This window comes from Tachypleus tridentatus, chromosome 1 (genome assembly GCF_004210375.1).
Source record: "Tachypleus tridentatus isolate NWPU-2018 chromosome 1, ASM421037v1, whole genome shotgun sequence".
Lineage (NCBI taxonomy): Eukaryota > Metazoa > Arthropoda > Merostomata > Xiphosura > Limulidae > Tachypleus > Tachypleus tridentatus.
The window spans coordinates 60,625,249-60,646,537 of NC_134825.1; the positions used below are offsets into that span (position 1 = coordinate 60,625,249).

At 34.2% G+C, this 21,289-nt stretch overlaps 1 long non-coding RNA gene across 1 annotated transcript in view; it reads right to left on the reverse strand.

The window, feature by feature from the left end:
* Positions 1–3,310: 3,310 nt before the first annotated feature.
* LOC143249733 (uncharacterized) overlaps positions 3,311–21,289 on the reverse strand; it is a 71,057-nt gene continuing 53,078 nt past the window's right edge. The window contains exon 3 of the long non-coding RNA XR_013027923.1: positions 3,311–4,368. This is a non-coding gene — a long non-coding RNA (uncharacterized LOC143249733). The remainder of the gene's footprint in view (positions 4,369–21,289) is intronic.

The window sequence follows — 21,289 nt, forward strand, 5'->3', positions numbered from 1 at the left end:
TAGAACTCGGATCACAATATGTTTATATAATACCATGTTTTGATTAAGTTTGATTTTATTAAAATTGGAATCACAAGCTGTTTACATGCTAATCTACTTTGATTGTAATTATCTTTATAGGGATTGGGATTCCCATCTATTTATATACAAAAAAATACTTTGACTGAGTTTGCCTTTAATAGAATTGTAATTCCAATCTGTTTCTGTACTAATTTATTTTGATTGAGTTTGCTGTTATTGTAGTTGGGAGCTCCTAAATTTGTAATATCATATTTTGAATGAGGTTTATCGTTATTAAAATTGCGATCACATCCTAATTTTTCTCCGAACCTCTTTTATTGAGGTTTACTTTTGTAAAAATTGATATCAAAACCTAAACCTGTACAACCTATTCTATTAGAAGGATAACGTTAGAATGTAGGAAAAATAAGATTTATTTTCACCAAAAATAAATAAACGAATGAATAAATAAAAGAGTGCATGGTTAATAAACAAGAGAGAATCTTCAATAACTGCGGCACTTCAAATTATTTTAGGCAAAATTAGACTATATTAATCTATGAAACTTTGTCTCCCTCTTTATGTGCTATATTTTTGTGTATCTGTGATACCAAACGTTGGACACGCGTATACCTAATTCGACTTCATTACTCATTCGGATGTTTACCAACTTAACCTCAAACTGAAAATATTTTAGGTGGGATTAAAGTAAAATAATCTATGAGATCTAGGTCGTGGTTTAACAAATCAGTCATGCGTCCAAAACTGTAATTAGATGTCAAATCGATCAAAAGATGACGGAGTTAAAAGTTTGTACTTGAAAGCTCAAACCATCCTATGAGCCGATATGCCGCGGCTAAAAATATAGAAATCTTGTGGCACAATACCCTAAAGTAATTGTAATCCTCATTAAACCAACTGAATTTAAATATAGTGTAAGTGAGGTGAGCTATAAACAATTATTTTAAGTAAAAGTTTCCCATCAAACTTAGCTGGATCGTTATCTCGAACACAAAATGCAAAGTCAAACTGTACAGAAGCCCATGAGCCTTGTAACTGATTTAAGCACTGTTATTTTGTATGTTATTAACGTATGCTATGTTGGATCAGGTTCAGGAATTAAAACAGATATACAAAATCTGACCACTCAGTGTATGCTGCAAGAAAACTGAAACATCAGAAGTGAGGATGCAATGAAAATATCAGTGTTGAATTACCTGTGTTTCAGTGAACACTGTGAAGACATCTTCAATAATGCGACAATCTTAAAAAGTTACGTTATCTGCTTAACAAAGCTTTGGCTATTTGTAAATGGTGTGAAAGAGAACTTTGTTTAGATATCTATAGCAAGTAAAAACTGCGAAAAAGTTATAGTAATGTATGTGAGGTCCGAATGTAACAGTTTATTCACCCACACAGTTCACGATGACTTTCAGATGTTCAAATTTGAGAGCGATTTAGTTGATGTGGTTACCTTTTACCGATCTAAACCCTTCCGTGATGATTTTATATAAGAATCTATTAAAGACATGACTCGTCATTTGAAACCAACTGCACTTTGTAAGGATGCTAATCTACGTTATGATCTTTTGACAAGAGCAGGTTTATTGGTGTCAAAATTACAAGACCATCAACTGATTGGACCAGTGAAAAAAGAGCCTACGGTTCAGGGTCAACAAGACTAAAGCCAACTCGGCGACACTCAATTCATTGACAATATTATTAGTCGATTGAAAATTCCGCGACAACCCATTTGCCAACAATATTACAAACTAGTGGAGATACCAATGTATCGAATATATCGGTAATATACGCCGATAATAGGCTAGGCAACTACTTATGGCTATCGAAGTAAAATAATTAGCTCAACTCTTTGGCAAGACTAATTTTTTTACTGTATAAATCATAATTGCGTCATTTTTAGTTTTTAATATAATACATTAAATATCAATATTTTTTATATTCTTTCCTTATTCAATTCATTTTCGAAGTAATAAATTCAATGCTTCACAAATTTATTTTGTCTGTATCAAATCACTGTATTTTGTATTTGTATATTCAAAATGCAACAAATTATTCGTATACGTTGCAAACCTGATTCATGTACATATAAACATGCATATATTCCCTTAAGTAAATGTAAATATAATAACAAATCCATTTCATGACACAATTGTCGACAATTTGCTGTCGAATATTTGTATTTCGACAACTTCTTCAGTCGACGACTTATTTTGCGACATAAGTTACTGTCGCAGAATTGTTCTGTTGCCCAGTTGTCATAGAACCAACTCACAGGGTCACCTGACTGATCATGTATATACCAGATGGGCTGGACGTTCAAACTACTATATTCAACCTCTCTACTCTTCGGGCCACGATTGTATGTTTAACCATGAAAGTTCATAAGTTGAGACAACAACAATAACAAAAAACTCAGAGTCATTGTATGAGACCATATATCGCAGCTAAAAAAACAAAACAAAGTTATTTTATGAGCCATTATGCTGCGGCTAAAATCAACAAGTTAAAATAGCTCGGATGGCAACGCAAGAAGAAAACGTCAAACGTATAGAACATGTTAACAAAGAATACATATTTCAACATATCATGCAGTCTTACTATACAAACGATTCACTTTCGTGTATCGTGAGATTTGTACTCAAAGTCGTTTTTATTATTGTTGCCATCGGTGTATGTGTTGTATTCACGAACTCAAAATGGCTCCACTAACGTGTTTGTAATACGGTTTGAACGATGTTCAGATTACTATTCAGCAGGGCGCGTGAATCTTGATATGTTGCGTCACATGCATTGTATAATAATATACGAGATCATACCGACTGAGATATACGAGAATAAAATAAATACAAAAAAAAGAAAAGTGTGATACGAAGTATACTGTGAAACATCATTCATGGTGTGCGGAAACGGTTTTTTGTTTTGTAGCATGATTTCTGAACACCATGTACTTGACGTTTTATTTTCATTTCAGATAGATAGATATACGAACTGACGGTGGAACTGAGGTAGATAAAGAGACATGTTCATCATCTACTAGTGTATTCAATAGAAAATGTAGATTATGAATGTAAAAATAACTTGATTGTTGGACTGTATTCAGTAGTTCTTACGTTTGTGTTCTCTGAAGAAACAAGCGAATATTTTTGTTCCATTTTGTTCCGTTTTTGTACAATTGGAAATAGAGGAGATAAAACTTAAGTAATTGCCATTTCAGCTATAAGAAAGATAACTTCATTGAAACCACTTAAAAATAACAAACAACAACTAAATCAAGAATAACGTTTATTGTAACCAACATACAGTCTCTGTCCACGAATATATATTTATATTTGTTTTAAATTTCGCGCAAAGATACAGGAGAGTTATCTGCGCTAGCCGTCTCTAATTTAGCGGTGTAAAACTAGAGATAAAGCAGTTAGTTATCATTATCCATCGCCAACTCATGAGCTACTCTTTTACTAACGAATAATGGGATTGATTGTAAGTTTATAACGACCCCACGGCTGAAAGGGTGAGAATGTTTGATGTGACGGGAAGGCAAACCAGCAGCTTTCAGATTAATATTCAAGTCCCCTAACCACGTGCCATGCCGGGCCATGTATGTGTGTAACATTTAGTTCGAGCATATAAGACTGACTATATTCGAGATAGAAATGATAAACTAAAATATTCCAAGATAACGTAGTTTTGAGGTACTGGTAAACTAACCATTGTACAATATACGTTTTGTTGACGTCGTTATAAGCGCGTCGTAATAATCAAGTCTTGTCAACTTTCATGCGTGATGCACATGACAGGAAAGAGTCGCACTTTATTATCTTGCGGAAAAATATATATATCCATAATCGTATAAATTATTACATTCCCCATATTCAAAGTATTTTAATTTAGTGAAACTTGAAATAATCGTATTAATGTTTATTAACAAACAACAGTAGTACCACTTTCAATAAATATATGTATTTATTTATTTCACGTAATATTGTTTTCATAAACATGCCTGCTGCACTTTATTGTATTGCGAAGAAAGTCGTTTTACTCTACATTAATAAACAACATCAGCACCATTTCTGGAAATGCACTTTTTGTCATCACTTAATCTCGATTTCACTGACTTCTTGTTCTCTTGTTTTAGAACAAACCACATCGGGTTATCTACTGTGTTCACCGCGCGGAATCGGGCACCGAATTTTAGCATTGTAAGTCCATAAATTTACCGGGGTATGATTTAAAAGACACATTTTATTGACATTAACACTTAATGTTCCTCTCGTCTAAATACTTATCTCACCAGAAATCCAAGTCCTAAAACCATTCCCCTTGTTTTCCTTGCTTGCACGGTTTCTGAAAATCAATAAAGAAATATATTGATTATTAACTTCGTCTGCAGTTATTAAAGTTAAATGTTTTTTGTGGCATAAAGCTACAAGAAAGTTAAAATTCTTTAAAGGATAAAATTTCGACTAAAACATCACTGAAGTAATTTCAGTAAAAATATTAGTAATTGCCATTCAAATTAAATACATATTTATATCTGATATTTTCTTAAACAACTAGGTAACATAGATAAAGGTTGTAGGTCAAACCACCGAGAAGTTAACTTTGACCTACAGCACTTTTTAAATCTTTTTCAACAACCACTACACATAATTTTCTATACAGATAACGCAAATAGACTAGCGTCTAGCCTGTCAAAAACGACGTAATATAATTTATCCCTAACAAGTCTTCGATTTATTATACTACGTATTATGTTTTTCAAATAGCCGGAAATTTTGACTTTAACTTAGAAGTTACTTGAATATCAATATGTATCAAATTTATGATATTTGTCAACAAGATTGATATACAAAATTTTCTTCCTTAACATAAATATATTTTAATATACAATTTATAATAACGGTTATTACAAATAATGATTTATATACAAAAGTTTTACAAAGTTACAAAAAACACTGAATCTTCTATCTGGCCTGAAACTGAATATTTGATCAACGTTCACGAGAAGCAATCTTGATTTTGTTTCACTTCGCTTAATGGTTAACATCTCGCCGTTTACATGATGTTTTTTTTCTGACGAAGATATTCAGTATTATTGTAGAAATACTGACGACCGAAGTTAATTCACTGAGTTAAATGGCTTATAATGTTTGATATTTATAAACGTTCCTGATCAAATATCTTTAGTTTTCTGGTTAATAAACGTTTATTGCAGTTATAGTTTCCGAGGTTTATAGTATACTAACTGTAACAAACCAACATCATATAAAACTGTCTGTCCGCGTTGCATTGGTTTACTTTAATAAGCTTTAAGGCAAGGCTCTCGAAAGTTCAGTTGGCAATAATGTAAAACATATATTGATTCTTACACCCGAAATTCACCAACAAATTTAGAGGACAGTCAGAACATTCGCAACACACATTCAACAATACTAGTTACGTTCATTTCTAAATCTATATTAAACTGAAACAAACATATATATTAAAATAACTGTATAATATTAAATCTCTTACGTGAACCAATCAAAATTAATACTATTCATAAAATGAATTCATGGCGTATTCATAAAACAATTATGAGTAAAAATCAGAGTAACAATGTCTAATATGTGGAAAAAGCAACGTGTTTTGGTAACACTACGTCTCCAGAATGGCTTAGAAACAAAAGTATAACTTAATATTGTTATCAGTCTGTGTGGCAAAAGTATAAACTGAAATGTAAAGACAATAAAACTGGAAAAATATTCGTCGCTTTCTTAATTTACAATCTCCGTTAATTAGAGAGATTTGTTTTTATTGAAGATGTTGGTGATATAACAGAAAATAGTTTAATTCAGAAACGATTTGAGTTTAAAATTCAGTCAATATTTTCACTTTCAAGATAACTCTTATACACTTGGTTCCAAGCTAAGTGAACCAACCCATACTGCGTCTTTACTTTAGGCTTATTTTAGCAACACTCACTACACTTATAAAGTTTCATAACAACTGTACATTCCTGTCACTAAACTCGTAATGGGCAGATAATAATCCAATTATTCTATATGGATAAACGCACTTTGGGTCTTATGACTTCCTATATCGAGAAATTAAGCGTGACGTGACGTAAAACAAATTGACTTTTATACAGATTAGATAGTCGACTATTTCCTTGAGCATATCTTCCGACTATAAAAGTCTAAAATCATAAAAAACTTCTTTTTGTTACAGTTTTGTCGAAATATTTGTTTACTTGTTTTCCAATTTTTAAAGAATCTAAGAAATAACGGTAAAACCACAAGCTAAATCCAAGCACCATCAAACTGATAAGAGCGACATCTGTAGAGCAACAAACAGAATGAGTTTAAAACTGTCGAAAATTATTTTATTTCTATTTCTGTTTAATTTGATTTCTCTTGATAAAAAGCAATCAGTGTGCTTTCACATAAATATGTTTTATACTTGCCGTATTTTTAATTGCATCTTTCGATATGTATTCATAAGTAATTTACTTTTATAATTTTTACATGTTCATTTCCAGATATTTACTCTCGTGATGCGAAGAAAATTGTTTGCTTCAACCGAGATACATTTGACACTTACGCAAGTAATAGCCTCGTAGTGTTTATTGCAGGAGCTTAAAACGGATGCTTTAAATATAGCAAGCTTGACATATAAAAAAACACGTAGGAAAAATGCGCAATCAGTGAATAAATAAATATGTTTCCACTAGGGCATTTTTAACAACTGTGGTCAAAACTGAAAAACTAGTTCCTAAATATTGTGTCTTTATCTAGATACTTCTTTCTGATTACATTTTATCAGTTTCTAGTGTATCATTTATGCTTTTGAAATGCTACTGATTTAGAAAGCCAGATCTAAATGCTGCTTTGGGTACCGTTTAAAGAACTAGGTCTGTTGTGTAAACTATATTTACAAATATATATTATATTGGTAAATCAGTTTTTATCATTTTAACTTTGTAAAATAAATATGGAGACCGGTTTATACTTCCGACGAAAGGGTTAATACATACTGTAAAGACGTTTCAGTCTCGTGACGTCTGTTTATTTTTTAATTTCGCGCGAAGCTACTCGAGGGCTATCTGCGCTCGCCGTCCCTAATTTAACAGTGTAAGACTAGAGGGAAGGCAGCTAGTCATCACCACCCACCGACAACTTTTGGGCTACTCTTTTACCAACGAATAGTGGGATTTACCGTCACATTATAATGCCCCCACGGCTGAAAGGACGAGCATGTTTGGTGCAACGGGGATGCGAACCCGCGACCCTCAGATTACGAGTTGCACGCCTTAACCTACCTGATCATACCAGGCCCTCGCAATGTCAAATGGTTTAATAAATACCGAAAGGACGTTTCAGTCTCGTACTGTTCATATCAGTATTATATCGTCAACCATTCAAAGCATAGTTTTAACACTGTGAAATATGATAAAGTCATAGTGACATCTACGTTTTATGATAGTTACCATGAACAGAGTATCGTTAAGAGATTTACACTGAATGACACTTCAAACGATTTTCAGCTGCAACATTTAAAATCCCTTAGAGGGAGTATAAATAATACAAAGTGAATGCAATAATTAATTTATTTATGTTTATCGTTCACGTTGTCAGCTTTCAATTTGAATTTTATTCAAGATAAGAAATCGTTAATTACAGTTGAATGATATTTTTGATTTTGAATAAAAAATGAAAACATAATAGATATCTGAAAAAATTAACAGAATACGTTTGGAATATTATGACAGAAATTCTTGGTCTGCACACTTTATTATTTCACAACGCATCACATAATTCAGGATGCATGGTAGGTGGTGTTTTCCCTTGACCTCTCTCGTCAAAGGAAGTTTCGCCATTTAAACTAATTGGATGTTGGATGCACACTTGACACAATATAATAGTGGATATTTTAATGCCTGTTGTATGTCTCATTGACGTCCACCAGACTGCTATAGTTATACGCAATATTGTATAATTTTAATTATACTTCCAATAAATGATTGAATATTTCTGTTTCTTAATGCCACCTTCTCAGGTATAGTTGGGTTTGTAATATTCCAGTGTTTTCCAAACATATCATTTTTGTAATTCACAGCTACAGGTTTTGTTTTTGGAGATAAACGCCTTTGTTACACCTATTCAAAGAACACAAATGTTTTGAATCTACAAAGCTGTATGAAGCCTATTTTTACTTTTTCTGGTTTTATTTATTTTATTAAAGTAAAAATGAATATGTGTGAAGATATTTTCGTTATATATGAAGAGAAGCACTCAAATTAAAACTGAATCTTTTAGCGTTGTAAAATAAAACGATCTAACAATGAAACTTACTTGAAATGTTCTAGTTGTGGTTATGATGGTTTCAATTGAGCAGTTAAGCTACATCTTCTGTCCAGATCGAATGAGGAAATAACTTATTTAAACATAACCCAGTCGATTTGATACACCAGTTGAATCGAAGATCGTCAGTTAATTACTGCATTTACAGCGAAACATAAAAAACGAGAAACCGGGCACAATAGTATCATTATCTTAAAAACGGAGGATTGAAATCTTATATAAGAAAAGATTAGTTTTAATCTTTTGTGACACTAACGGCGCAGTAAAGCCTAAAGCTACAGTATTGAAGTTGAAGCGGATGATTTCTATGGTTATTCTCTTCATTATCTTAAAAACGGAGGATTGAAATCTTATATAAGAAAAGATTAGTTTTAATCTTTTGTGACACTAACGGCGCAGTAAAGCCTAAAGCTACAGTATTGAAGTTGAAGCGGATGATTTCTATGGTTATTCTCAAATTAAAAAACAGTTAGGTACGGTTAGTAGCCCAGGTGGATATGTAGGTTTCTTAGTTAAAAAAAATATTTTGATAGTTTTTCCAAATAAATATTGTGGGGAGCCGTTACGTTTTATAGTATCCAGTACGAAATAATTTTCTGAGTGTAAATTACGGTGCGTGGAACGCGGTTTGTAAACTGTGTTCAATAAGCATGTTACAAGATTTCTTGTGTATTTTAACGGGAAGAAGCTTCCTGTAGATAATGTACAAACTTCATTAGTATTATTGTTAATACGGATGTCTAAAAAACGGTAAATTATTATCATTTTAAATCTCGCGTGCTAATTTCACGACAGGACGTTGGGAATTTAGGTATTTCAAGAATTTTCAGCAGCGATCATGATTATGAAAAAATAATAAAAGTGGCGTTCGCTTACCACCTCTCTAAGACAAGTCTGAAATCAAAGGGACAAGTGATGTGCCATTTCTGTTCATGTCATATTTTCATCAATATCCTTATTTGTTTTATGTTGTGCTGTATTTTTCCTTTTTCGTTTTAGAAGTTGTGCCAAGCTTCTTTCCTCAAGATCTATCGACATAACCCTAAATCACTGGTTTATGGAATGACCACCAACTATATTTACCATACTAGACTCAGTACTAAAAGATGCTGGGCTGGCTCGTGTGGCAGGTGTTACAAAGAATTTGAAATTGATTGTTTAGTCTGAACTGTACACTGTTAGCACGTGAACTAAACGGCCGGATAAAAAAATACAAGGATTCAAACATAGTTGTATTAATTTTAAGCTACTGGTCAAAGATTAGGAAACCAGCCATCATCATCCACTTTAACAAGGAACTTGCTTCACTGTATGAAGTCCCCCGCTGGTACAGCAGTTAGTCTATGGATTTACAGTGATAAAATCAGGAGTTCGATTCCCCTTGCTAGACTCAGCAGATAACTCGATGTAGCTTTGCTATAAGAAAACACACACACTATTTATGTTTAGCAGCATCAGGTTTTTCCTTCTGCAAACTGGTATGTTGAAGTCTTGACTACGCCCTCTTCACAAATTACCAAGAAACAATACAAACTACGAAATCGAAAGCTTACTAAGGGAAACTGAAATATATTATATAAAAGCCCTTTTCCATGTAAGATATGTATAGGTTAAGATGATACAGATGTGTTCTAATTAGGGAGTTGGAGTTCCCAAAAGTGGAGTATACTTTGTTCTTAATGGTGTATGAAAACGAAAGAATATTGAAAAACTTGGAGAACTATGTAAAAAGAGATTTGCAGCCAAGATCATCAAAGTGTGGCGCCTTGTAACAGGTAATAATGCACAAACGCAAAGTTCAGCGTAAAATATCGTCAAGTATCTTAGAAACAGCATGGAATATGGTCAAGAAAGATCTCTGTCTCGAGAAGGGACACAAAATGGCAGTGTCCAGTGACACTCAGCGAAACATAATGTTTGAATTTCGTGCAAAACTAGATGAGAAGATGAGCGCTACCTGTGCACATCGTGCCTAACGTAGCAGTGTAAGAATACAAGGAAAGCCAGTGTAAGAATACAAGGAAAGCCAGTGTAAGAATACAAGGAAAGCCAGTGCAAGAATACAAGGAAAGCCAGTGTAAGAATACAAGGAAAGCCAGTGTAAGAATACAAGGAAAGCCAGTGTAAGAATACAAGGAAAGCCAGTGTAAGAATACAAGGAAAGCCAGTGTAAGAATACAAGGAAAGCCAGTGTAAGAATACAAGGAAGGCCAGTGTAAGAATACAAGGAAAGCCAGTGTAAGAATACAAGGAAGGCCAGTGTAAGAATACAAGGAAAGCCAGTGTAAGAATACAAGGAAAGCCAGTGTAAGAATACAAGGAAAACCAGTGTAAGAATACAAGGAAAGCCAGTGTAAGAATACAAGGAAAGCCAGTGTAAGAATACAAGGAAAGCCAGTGTAAGAATACAAGGAAAGCCAGTGTAAGAATACAAGGAAGGCCAGTGTAAGAATACAAGGAAAGCCAGTGTAAGAATACAAGGAAAGCCAGTGTAAGAATACAAGGAAAGCCAGTGTAAGAATACAAGGAAAGCCAGTGTAAGAATACAAGGAAAGCCAGTGTAAGAATACAAGGAAAGCCAGTGTAAGAATACAAGGAAAGCCAGTGTAAGAATAGAAGGAAGGCAACTAGTCATCACCATCCACAGCCTACTCTTTTACCAACGAATAGTGGGATTTAACGTAACAATATAACGTCCCCAACAGCTGAAAGTGGTGAACATGTTTTGTGTAACGGTAATTCAAAGTTGCGATTCTCAGAATACGAATCGAGCGTAAGCAAGTGAACTATAATTTTTACCAATGTATTTAAATCATGTATCAATTTGATTTTTAGGGTAAGAATTGATAACATAACATTATCTATTTACTTTATTTTTATTTTAACATCGATTATTTGTTTATATTTATTGTATTTCTTTATTTTCAAGTAACTTTTCTATCATCCACAACAACCAGCAAACTGTTCTTGTTCCTGTAACGATTAAAACAACCGCAGTGTCAACGGGAGGAAATTACATTAGTACTTCTAAGAACCTAGAAGTAAAAGAAAAGGGGAACATGTTACAATATGTCAATCATTCTACCTTTTTCATATCCAGTGCCAACGAGGCTTTCCGCGCAACACTAGTACTCATCAAGCAGGCTAGTATATGAAAGACATAATAAGAGTTAAAAGTTACCATTACTAATTATCGGGGATTAAGAGGACCTATTATGTTTAGTTTTTATGACAAAAGTTTATACAGCAATCAAAACTCTATAGGCCCAGTAAGGCCAGGTGGTTAAGGCACTCTACTCCTAATCCGAGGGTCACACGGTCGGATCCCCGTTACACCAAACATGCTCGCCCTTTTATCCGTTGGTAAAAGAGCAGCCCAAGAGTATGATGGCGGGTGGTGATGACTAGTTGCCTTCTCTCCAGTCTTAACTGTTAAATTAGAGACAGCTTGCACTGATAACTCTCGTGTAGCTTTGCGAGAAATTCAATACACACCAAACCAAAACTCTATTTAAAATCTTGTTACGAAAATGTTCGTTAAATGTCTTAAATATTAATTTCTACTGAGACGAATATAATCAATATTCTGTTTCGCGACTAAGCGTTCTAATAGCAGTAACGTTCATTCTGGCAGAGAAGAGTCTTTGCTTTTACGACAATGAAATGAGGACAGCGCATCTTTACCAAATATTTCCAAGTATCAAATATATGTTATGGCGTTAGTGCTTTTATTTTTATTTTCTACAATGCAATAAGAAATCCGATAAGAGAAGTCCTTCTTTGAAAATCGGACCCAAGACAAATAATATAGTTCAAAATCTTTTCAGAGTTTAGTATTTATGTTGGAGACACATCTTTAGTTGAGACTTAACACAATAGAGACGAATTACTGCTTGTCCTTCGGAATTTGTGTGCGGCACGAGCTCCCTCGCCGTGGAAACTTTATTCTATCATGTAGGAGTGATAGATTTTTCTCGAAATGCATTAAAACTATGGTGATTAGTTCCCTTTGTATGCCCCCCTCTCCTTGTGATGAGTTCTTTCTGTATTACCTCCCTTTTCCGATGTTGAGTTCCCTCTACATGACATCCCTTCTTGAATAATTCTCGTTTAGTTTTCTGGGCAACATTCGTCATCGTCTTTGTGAAAAGATGAAAGTTTGGGTTGGTTCGTTCACGTGCTTGAATTAAAAAAAAAGAGAAGTTTGTTTTATTTTATCACCCTTGTGTCTATATATATATATATATATAAATATATAAATATATATATATAAATGGATCGACCCACTCAACTTCCACCGCATATTGTAGAGTACTCAAAAAGTAAAAATTTTTCAATAGCGCCGTAAGGCTTCAAATAAACTATAGCAGAATCGTCGCTTTTATATGTATCTCCCAGTGTGCGGAAAATTCTAGACGCTGTCGTCTACGTATTTATTGCAACCTTTACGTCCACATCAGCACGAACGTTAGTTAAAAAATAAAAAAATGTCACATTTCACCTGGGGAGAAAAAACAACATGACTAGTGGCAGGTCCATAGTATCGATTCTTAATGTTTATGTCAAATAGAAGAGCCCCACCACCAGTGGCACAGTGATATATGTATGCGTACTTACAACGCTAGAAACAAGGTTTCGATACCCGTGGTGGGCAAAACACGCATAGCACACTGTAAAGCTTTGGGCTTAACTTCGAAACAAAACAAAACAAACGAAAAGAAGATTGAACAAAATCTTAAGTAAAATAATAATTTGAAAAATTTAGTTAAAAAAGAAATAGACAAGTAATTGCTAATGAATATTTAATAATTGACGCAACAAAAAACACTTTAATGACACTTTAAGTTGGATAAAAGTTTCGTTTGGTTTGAATTTCGCGCAAAGTTGCACGAGAAATGAAGGTCAGCTAAATTACTTTGTAAAATAAAAAATAACAATAAACAAAACACACACACGTGGTTGGGGGTTTTAAGGGCAAATTAAACGTTTGAAAACGTTTCACAGTTATTACGACATTGTCAGCCGGCATGACGAAACCAAGTAAGATAATTTTAGAAACGATCAAATACTATTTCAAAGTGAAATATAATACCATGCATGTTGGAGTTTTGTGTCACATTCTAAAGTAGATTAAAGTGTCACAGATGTGTTATTTAGTAATTACTTTTTGCTTATTTTAGGTAATACATTTTATTATATATTATTCAGTATTTCTTGTGTTACTTTACTTTATCGTATTACTACTATTTCTTAATGTTGTTTCGTATTTGTAAGTATTAAATGTACATATGGCCCGGCATGGCCAAGCGCGTAAGGCGTGCGACTCGTAATCCGAGGGTCGCGGGTTTGTGCCCGCAACCCTCGGGCAGTGTAGTAGTGGGTCAATCCCACTACTCGTTGGTAAAAGAGTAGCCCAAGAGTTGGCGGTGGGTGGTGATGACTAGCTGCCTTCCCTCTAGTCTTACACTGCTAAATTAGGGACGGCTCGGTGCAGTGGGCTAACAACCTGCTCACTTAAATACCTGTTGAAGAATCCGCAAGCGATTGCGGCCCTATGTTCCTAGATGGAATCTAATGGTGATAACTAACTAACTAAATGTACATATGATAGTTAACAGAACTTACCGTAGTAAAGCTAAATCTTAATATTTACATTTCAACCAACTTAACAGGACTTCTTGGTAAGAGTAATGCCTTAATAAAATGTTGCTGTTATATTTCATGAAAGGATTTGCGCTTACATCAAGTAACAAAGAGCCTCATATTTTTCTAACGGCACCGGCGTGGCCAGGTGGCGAGGATGCTTGAGTTCGAATCCCAGTCGCACCAAAAACTCCCCCCTTTCAGCCGTGTGGGCGTTATAATGTTACAGTCAATCCCACTATTTGTTACCAAAAGAGTAATCCGGGAATTGGTGGTGGGTGGTGATGACTAGCTCCCTGCTAAATTAGGAACGGCCAGTGCAGATAGCCTTTGTGTAGCTTTACGCGAAATTCAAACACGTTTTTCTCATTTCATCGTATTTTTAATTCAAATTATTTCATGTACTTTTAACACATGTTATATTGTTAAAACAAACTTTATATATTGTACGAGTGTGCTAGCTTTGCAGAAGCACTTTCACCAAAAGACAAAAACGGATAAATCCAAGAATCAACATATAAATTAGATTATTAGACAAAAGCCGTTAGATCAAGAGGTGTATGCGACGTCTATTATGGCGTTTAAGATAGCTGGTTTTCTCATAAAATAGGTTTTCATTTTTCCTGAAGCCAAACTGGCGGGCAAATCACTATCTTAATACATGTGTATTTAACTGTAATTGTGGTTCATGACATGTCTAATAATTCCTGAGTAAATTAAGCAATAATAAAAAGTTCACCACGTGCTCTTTTCATTAATGATGTTTCACTTCATTATGAAAGATGAATTGGTTTAGCTTCAAACCTTGAAATAATAGATTTGAGCAAATGCAAATCCAAATCTCTGGAATTAACATAGCATTATCTTCAAGACTAGACGCTATATAGTATATAAATCTTAGCATATAGTTCTGATACATACTGTTTCACGGCAAAATTTATAACAGCTTTAATTGTCAGGTGACTTGGAAGTACAAAATAGTTTTAATACAATGTAGTCAGCCCTCTCTTTACACATGTGTGTTAATTAAAAGTTGTTGTTCTTTTTTCCTTGTTTGTTTGTGTTTTCTTATTGTAAAGCCACATCAGGCTATCTGCTGTGCCCACCGGGGGGGAATCGAATCCCTGATTTTAACGTTGTAAATCCGTAGGCTTACCACTGTACTAGCGGAAGGCCTTTTTTTTTTTTTTTATTGTTGCAGTGAAAATATTTTTATCACTTATTTAACTGTTGTATTACAGATTAGGGCCAGGTAATTTTCTACAGTGTAGCGTTCATGTGGCCTCTGGAATGTGTTATTTAGCAGTTCATTTGAATCCAAAATTTGTAAACTTTTATAGATGAATATGTTTTAAGAAAGAACGATTATTGAATACATTCCCTTCAACGCTTACTTATATTCACAGGTTACTAGAAATACCATGTTTCCAATTCAACTGTCTTCAATAAGAATTCATAAAACCTGACGGAGACCAGAGATAAAAACGTGAAATCAGCTACGTATGTCAAAATAAAAAATGGAAATTATAAACTCCACCAATTAACACACAAAAAAAGATAATTGTAAATCTATTCAACGGTGAACGGGTCTTCCACGAGTACAGCGGTATGTCTACGGATTAAGAACTCAAAAATCAGAGATTCGATTCACCTTGGTGGGCTCGGCAGATAGTCCAATGAGACTTTGCTATAAGAAAACACACACTCAACGGTGAATAGAGACCAGCATTATTTTCTAAACCAAATATACCTGTGCAAGTAGCAAGCAACTAATCGAGTTAATTTCTAAATCAGCCAAACTATTTTAAAAGGAATATCATAATGACCAACATTAATCACCTCGTTTTTAAATAGTCCAAAACGGATTGCCAATAAAAAATATAACAAGTGATACTGTTTTAAGTATTAATTCAAGAGTTGTAATCCAACCGGTCTAGCTCATGTGTGACTCGATTGATGTTATCCTTCGTGTGTTTGCACACACAGAAACAAAAAAAAAAGAAAAAAAATTAACAGTGGAAGAACAACAGCACTGCTTATGAGCAAATAAAACAACCGCTGTTTGAGGTAAAATCTGGCGAGCCCCACTTCTGACTGAGAATGCGTAGTAAATAAAAACACACAAGGCAAATTTGTACATGATCAATATTCGTAACACGCATATATATATATATTCACTTTGATTCTTTTGTATTGCGCGCTTAGAATGGCGGATCTATGAGAATTATTTTTAGGCCTAACAAAAGTGATGAATTGATGACTGACTGCAGAATTTTTTTCCATCACAATTCATAATCTTTTTGTCGTAGTCCTGTTAATTAAGATTGTAAGAAAGCTGTCTATAATAGGGCATGATTTTGATAATTTTTATGACCTGGGCAATCGTTTTTATGATTGAGAAATTGAACCATAATATTTACATTTTCACAATGTATTTTATTTGATGCTATGATTTTTTCGATCACCATGTTCTGCACAAACCTCACCAGAGACATAACACACGTGTACGAAGAAGATATGACAAAAAATAAAGTACTGAGTTAAAAGATAGCTTATTAAAGTTCCAGTAGATATTTTAAATACCTGACATACTACTCACATAATTATTCAAATAATAAGTTAATTTATTTTTGTTTGTAATTAAACACAAAGTCAGACAATAAGTTATCAATATGGTGCCTACCACGGATATCGAATCCTTTGTGTCAAGGACAATACGTCAGTTAGAAACATAAGCACTAACTTTTGTCACCATCTTCAGACCGAAAGTATGATAAATATTTTTCTGTCTAATATGTTTTCATAAGTAAGATTGTTTGTTTTCGAAGTTCATGCAAAGCTACACAATGGCTATCTGAACTAGCCGTTCCTAATTCAGCAATGTAAGGCTAAAGGAAGGCAGCTAATCATCACCGCCCACCGCTAACTCTTGAGCTACTTTTTTACCAACAAATAGTAGGATTGACCGTCATTATATAGCTCCCACGGCTGAAAGGGCGAGCATGTTTGGTGTGACGGGGATTCGAACCCGCGACCTTCAGATTACAAGTCAAGCGCCTTAACCATCTGGTCATGCCGGGCCTCATAAGTAAGAAATCACTGAAAGCAGTATTTAGGTGTTCACATAACTGGAATGCATTTCAGATCATCTCCTCATTAGGTTTTAAGATTTATAATTTTGTGGTGCGTAACAGCAACACAGTAGAGAGACCAAACCTCAGTCAGGTTCACATTTTTCCATTACTTTTGTATCTGTAGTGAAAAGCTTTAATCCCTCTCAATACATGAATAAAATAGTTTCAGATCGTTTCTTAAATACCACTTGAGGCTGCTTCTCCAACAATCACTTTCTCAAGATATTAGTTCCCCCAAAAGTGACTGACCGTAGGGTATCAAACTGCAATTCCATGCTTTTTATGTTAATACCAAAATAAATCTGCTTCACGTTACTAGAGATGAGACTTGTGTCCGAAACAATAGCTGAATGTTTGTTTTATAAGGCCCTGTAATTATTTTTTTTTCTCACTAAAGATCAATGACTTGCAGTTGATTTGTAGCCGCTTTATCCACTCGATATACTGGGATGGAAGAGTTATAATCATGAGAGTCAAAAATAGCCGTGTAGATAGTGAGTGCACTCGATCTAGTAAGAGGCTCAAAATTAGAAATAGCTATGCTCGAACCTTGGGCTTCTGGCCTGTTCTTTTAGTCTCGCGTTCAGAGGTCACTAGGCAGTAGTATACAAAACCCGTGCCCCAGTTATCACTGACAGTGATTCGAATCTCCAGTTGGTGTCTTCAAAAATCAGAATAGAAAACCACGATCGATATCATATTGAAATTTATATGCAAAAACGGCTCGTTTGGGTTGAGAAAATCGTGAACCTGACGATGACCGAAGAAGGTCGAAACGTTGTTCGCTCTTCTATGTAAAATATTTTCTCAACCCAAACGAGCCGTTTTTGCATATAAATTTCTCAACAAGTGGGTTTCTCGACATCACTGATATCATATTGAACCTTCAAAAATTCCATTTCCTATTGGCTCAAGCCCCGTATCTTGTAAGAATCTAGTGACGTCTCTGCACGTGTCCCAAATAAATAATTTTAAAATTATGTTTCACATTAAAAACACCGAAAAGGAAAATACTAAAAGCTTCCTTCGAAGTGGCAATGAAAGAAATCATAAATATAAAATACAGAATATAATAACATAATGTAAACATATACACAAGCAATTCTAATCACATTTATGTTATTGTATTTCATCTTTCGCTGACATATTATTTATAGAATTTCACTCTGATAATCGTTGGTATTCATTCTTTCAGGGGGGCCCGGCATGGCCAAGCGCGTTAAGGCGTGCGACTCGTAATCTGAGGGTCGCGGGTTCGCATCCGCGTCGCGCCAAACATGCTCTCCCTCCCAGCCGTGGGGGCGTTATAATATGACGGTCAATCCCACTATTCGTTGGTAAAAGAGTAGCCCAAGAATTGGCGGTGGGTGGTGATGACTAGCTGCCTTCCCTCTAGTCTTACATTGTTAAATTAGGGGTGGCTAGCACAGATAGCCCTCGAGTAGCTTTGTGCGAAATTCCAAAACAAACAAACAAACAATCATTCTTTCAATGACCTTGGTCTCAACAAATGCTCAACGCAAACATGATTAAAATTACACCCAGCCTATAAAAATGCAGAACCTGGCAGAGACACTGACTCTACTAGTTGCAGCTGCTTAACCGTAAGAATAATTTTGTCTGAGGCATTTATTTACCAACAAACTAATATTTTTATATACAAAATATTAAACTCTTTTCTGAGGACTTATTAGTTGTATTGGAACAAATATTGGGCAGAAAATCGCAGTACTTGAAGTCAAGTATGGTTGTCTTTATTTCAATTTAATCATATAGGTCTAATGGTTGACGTGTTGGACTGCGGATCAAAGCATCCAGAGTTCGAGTCATATTGCTGCTAAACAAGCTCCGCACTTTCATGTGTGAGCGTGTTATTTGGATGAATGAGTCCGCCAAATCCCTTTCAGCAGCGGGTTCTGCTGTCTGACTGCCTTGATGACCAGTAGTGAGGCCATACTAAATCCTAGAGGTCTCTGACCCGACCGTTTAGAGTACGTACATATGAGAGTCCGTTCAGGTTAAGAATTCCAATTTTTATAGTTAAAAATGTGTAATGCATATAATAATCCACTACAGCTCACTAAAGGCTATAATGTCGTTAAATTTTTCTTTGAAGATTTAAGAAAGTATAGCAATTTACATAAATTGCTTTGTAGGTAGTGTGTAGTGTTTTTTTTAGGTAGTGTTTTTTGTAGGTAGTATTTTTTGAATGTTTTTCTGCTGTTGTTGTTTATTTCGGATTAACTTTTAATCATATAAAGCTGGCCAACTTTTAAAGAACGAACCAGGTGGGTGTGTAAGAAAGAAGATGATAATACGAAGTTTTTATAACTGTTATCTGTGAAGCTAAACCATCACTCCCCCTTCATTTCCGTCTCAATTTGTTTGTTGTTGTATTTTGTCCTTTCCAATTATTTTCACCGCGATGATAATTATCGTTTTGCTCTCTACCCGAGGCAAGTGTTTGAAGTTATAACTTAATTAGATAGCGAAATAACTTCCTTCGTTAACGAGGACAATTAGCTGAAACAGTTAAGTAGGGAGAAATCGAGATCAAATTGGCGTTTTCACGGAGAATCTTTAGTTCAATACGTGACGAGAATGCCGTAGCCTGGGAAGGAAATGCTGTTAATATAGCGAGCTAACTCACATCGTAAGATTTGTTGAGAAATTATTTTTACTTTTAACAGAGGTCATGAGATAAAACCTACAATTATTCAGGTGCAACCTTCCCTTATTAGTATTCCCTGTTACGCTTTCAAAAGTTTTGACCGCCCTAACGCGCACCCCTTGTGTGATTCTAATGATAACTTTTAAAACAAATTTCTAACAGAGGTGTCATGATTCGATGCATGGATCTTTAAACGAAGGAAACTCAACCGTAACGTTCGGTATGATACACGAGCATGACTTCACGCACTTCTATTGTCATACGATAGTGCAGAATAACAAAAATGTATCGCTTGTTAAAGTGATTGATAAAGACACAAACAGTAGTGATTTCACTTGACTCGTTAAAATAAGTAGAATATAAGGGACTGTTTTCATTATATGCAATTTTATTTTTGCTGTTATTTTGTGGACGTGATTTAAAAAGAGAAGCTACCACATAAGATTTTCATTATACGAGTTTCTTAAAAACCTCTGTATCAACAATAAACTGACGTTAGTGATTATGGTTAATTATACGTGTAGTTGTTTGAAAAATTCCCTATGATGTTGTTTTTAAACAGCTTAAAAAATGCCATATTGTTTGATTTTTAATGTTTTTCAATAATTTTATCCCATCTTATTATTAATATGTTTGGCAATAATTTTAGTTTTTTTGTTTTTTTACTACTAATTTTCTGTGTACGTATTCCAAGTAATTACCTCTAACTAATATTATTCTTCATTTTAAATTTTGTTCAATGTTTTGGTTCTACTTATGTTTCCTTAAGTTTTTCCATTTTCATCAAGTGTTGCTTCGCTGTATACGCAATATTAACTATTAATTGATTGGATTTTTATAATTTGATTTTGTAAAGTTTAAATACTCTAGCTGTAAATTAATGATCAGAATCTCCTGTAAATTTGTTTCAACTCCAGTTTTTAATAAACATGTTTAAGACACGTGAGAAATTCACTTTGTAATGTAACTATTAAACTTCACTAAACGTGCGCCAGGAAGATCTAAGCGACAGTAGAAACAGCATCTGTTTTTGTTGTTTGATCTTTAGTTGTTTATAAAGGTAATGAACATCTGTTAATTTTCATAAGAAACAAAATCGTGTTACTGTTCAAAGCTCATGGATTTTCTTTATGTCATGTTTGTTAACTTCAGATATCATGGATTTTTTTGTGTTTTATTCTCGTCTGATTTAAAAGATTGTGAGTTTTAGCTTACGTTATTAAAAAAAATCTTTATCAATGTTATGTTAAACCAGTTTAAAGATGCTCAACCTTTTCTACACATTTTCTATGTTTTATATATTCGGTTAAATGAAGCCCAATCTATTTTTATTTATAATCAAATTAATCAAACTGAAAGATTGTACGACATTTATATCTATGTTCATTCTTTCAGTTAAAATGTAACAGGTTTAAAACATGTTGAATGTATGGTATACGACAGTATATCGTTATTTGCATCATTTTCATCCAGTT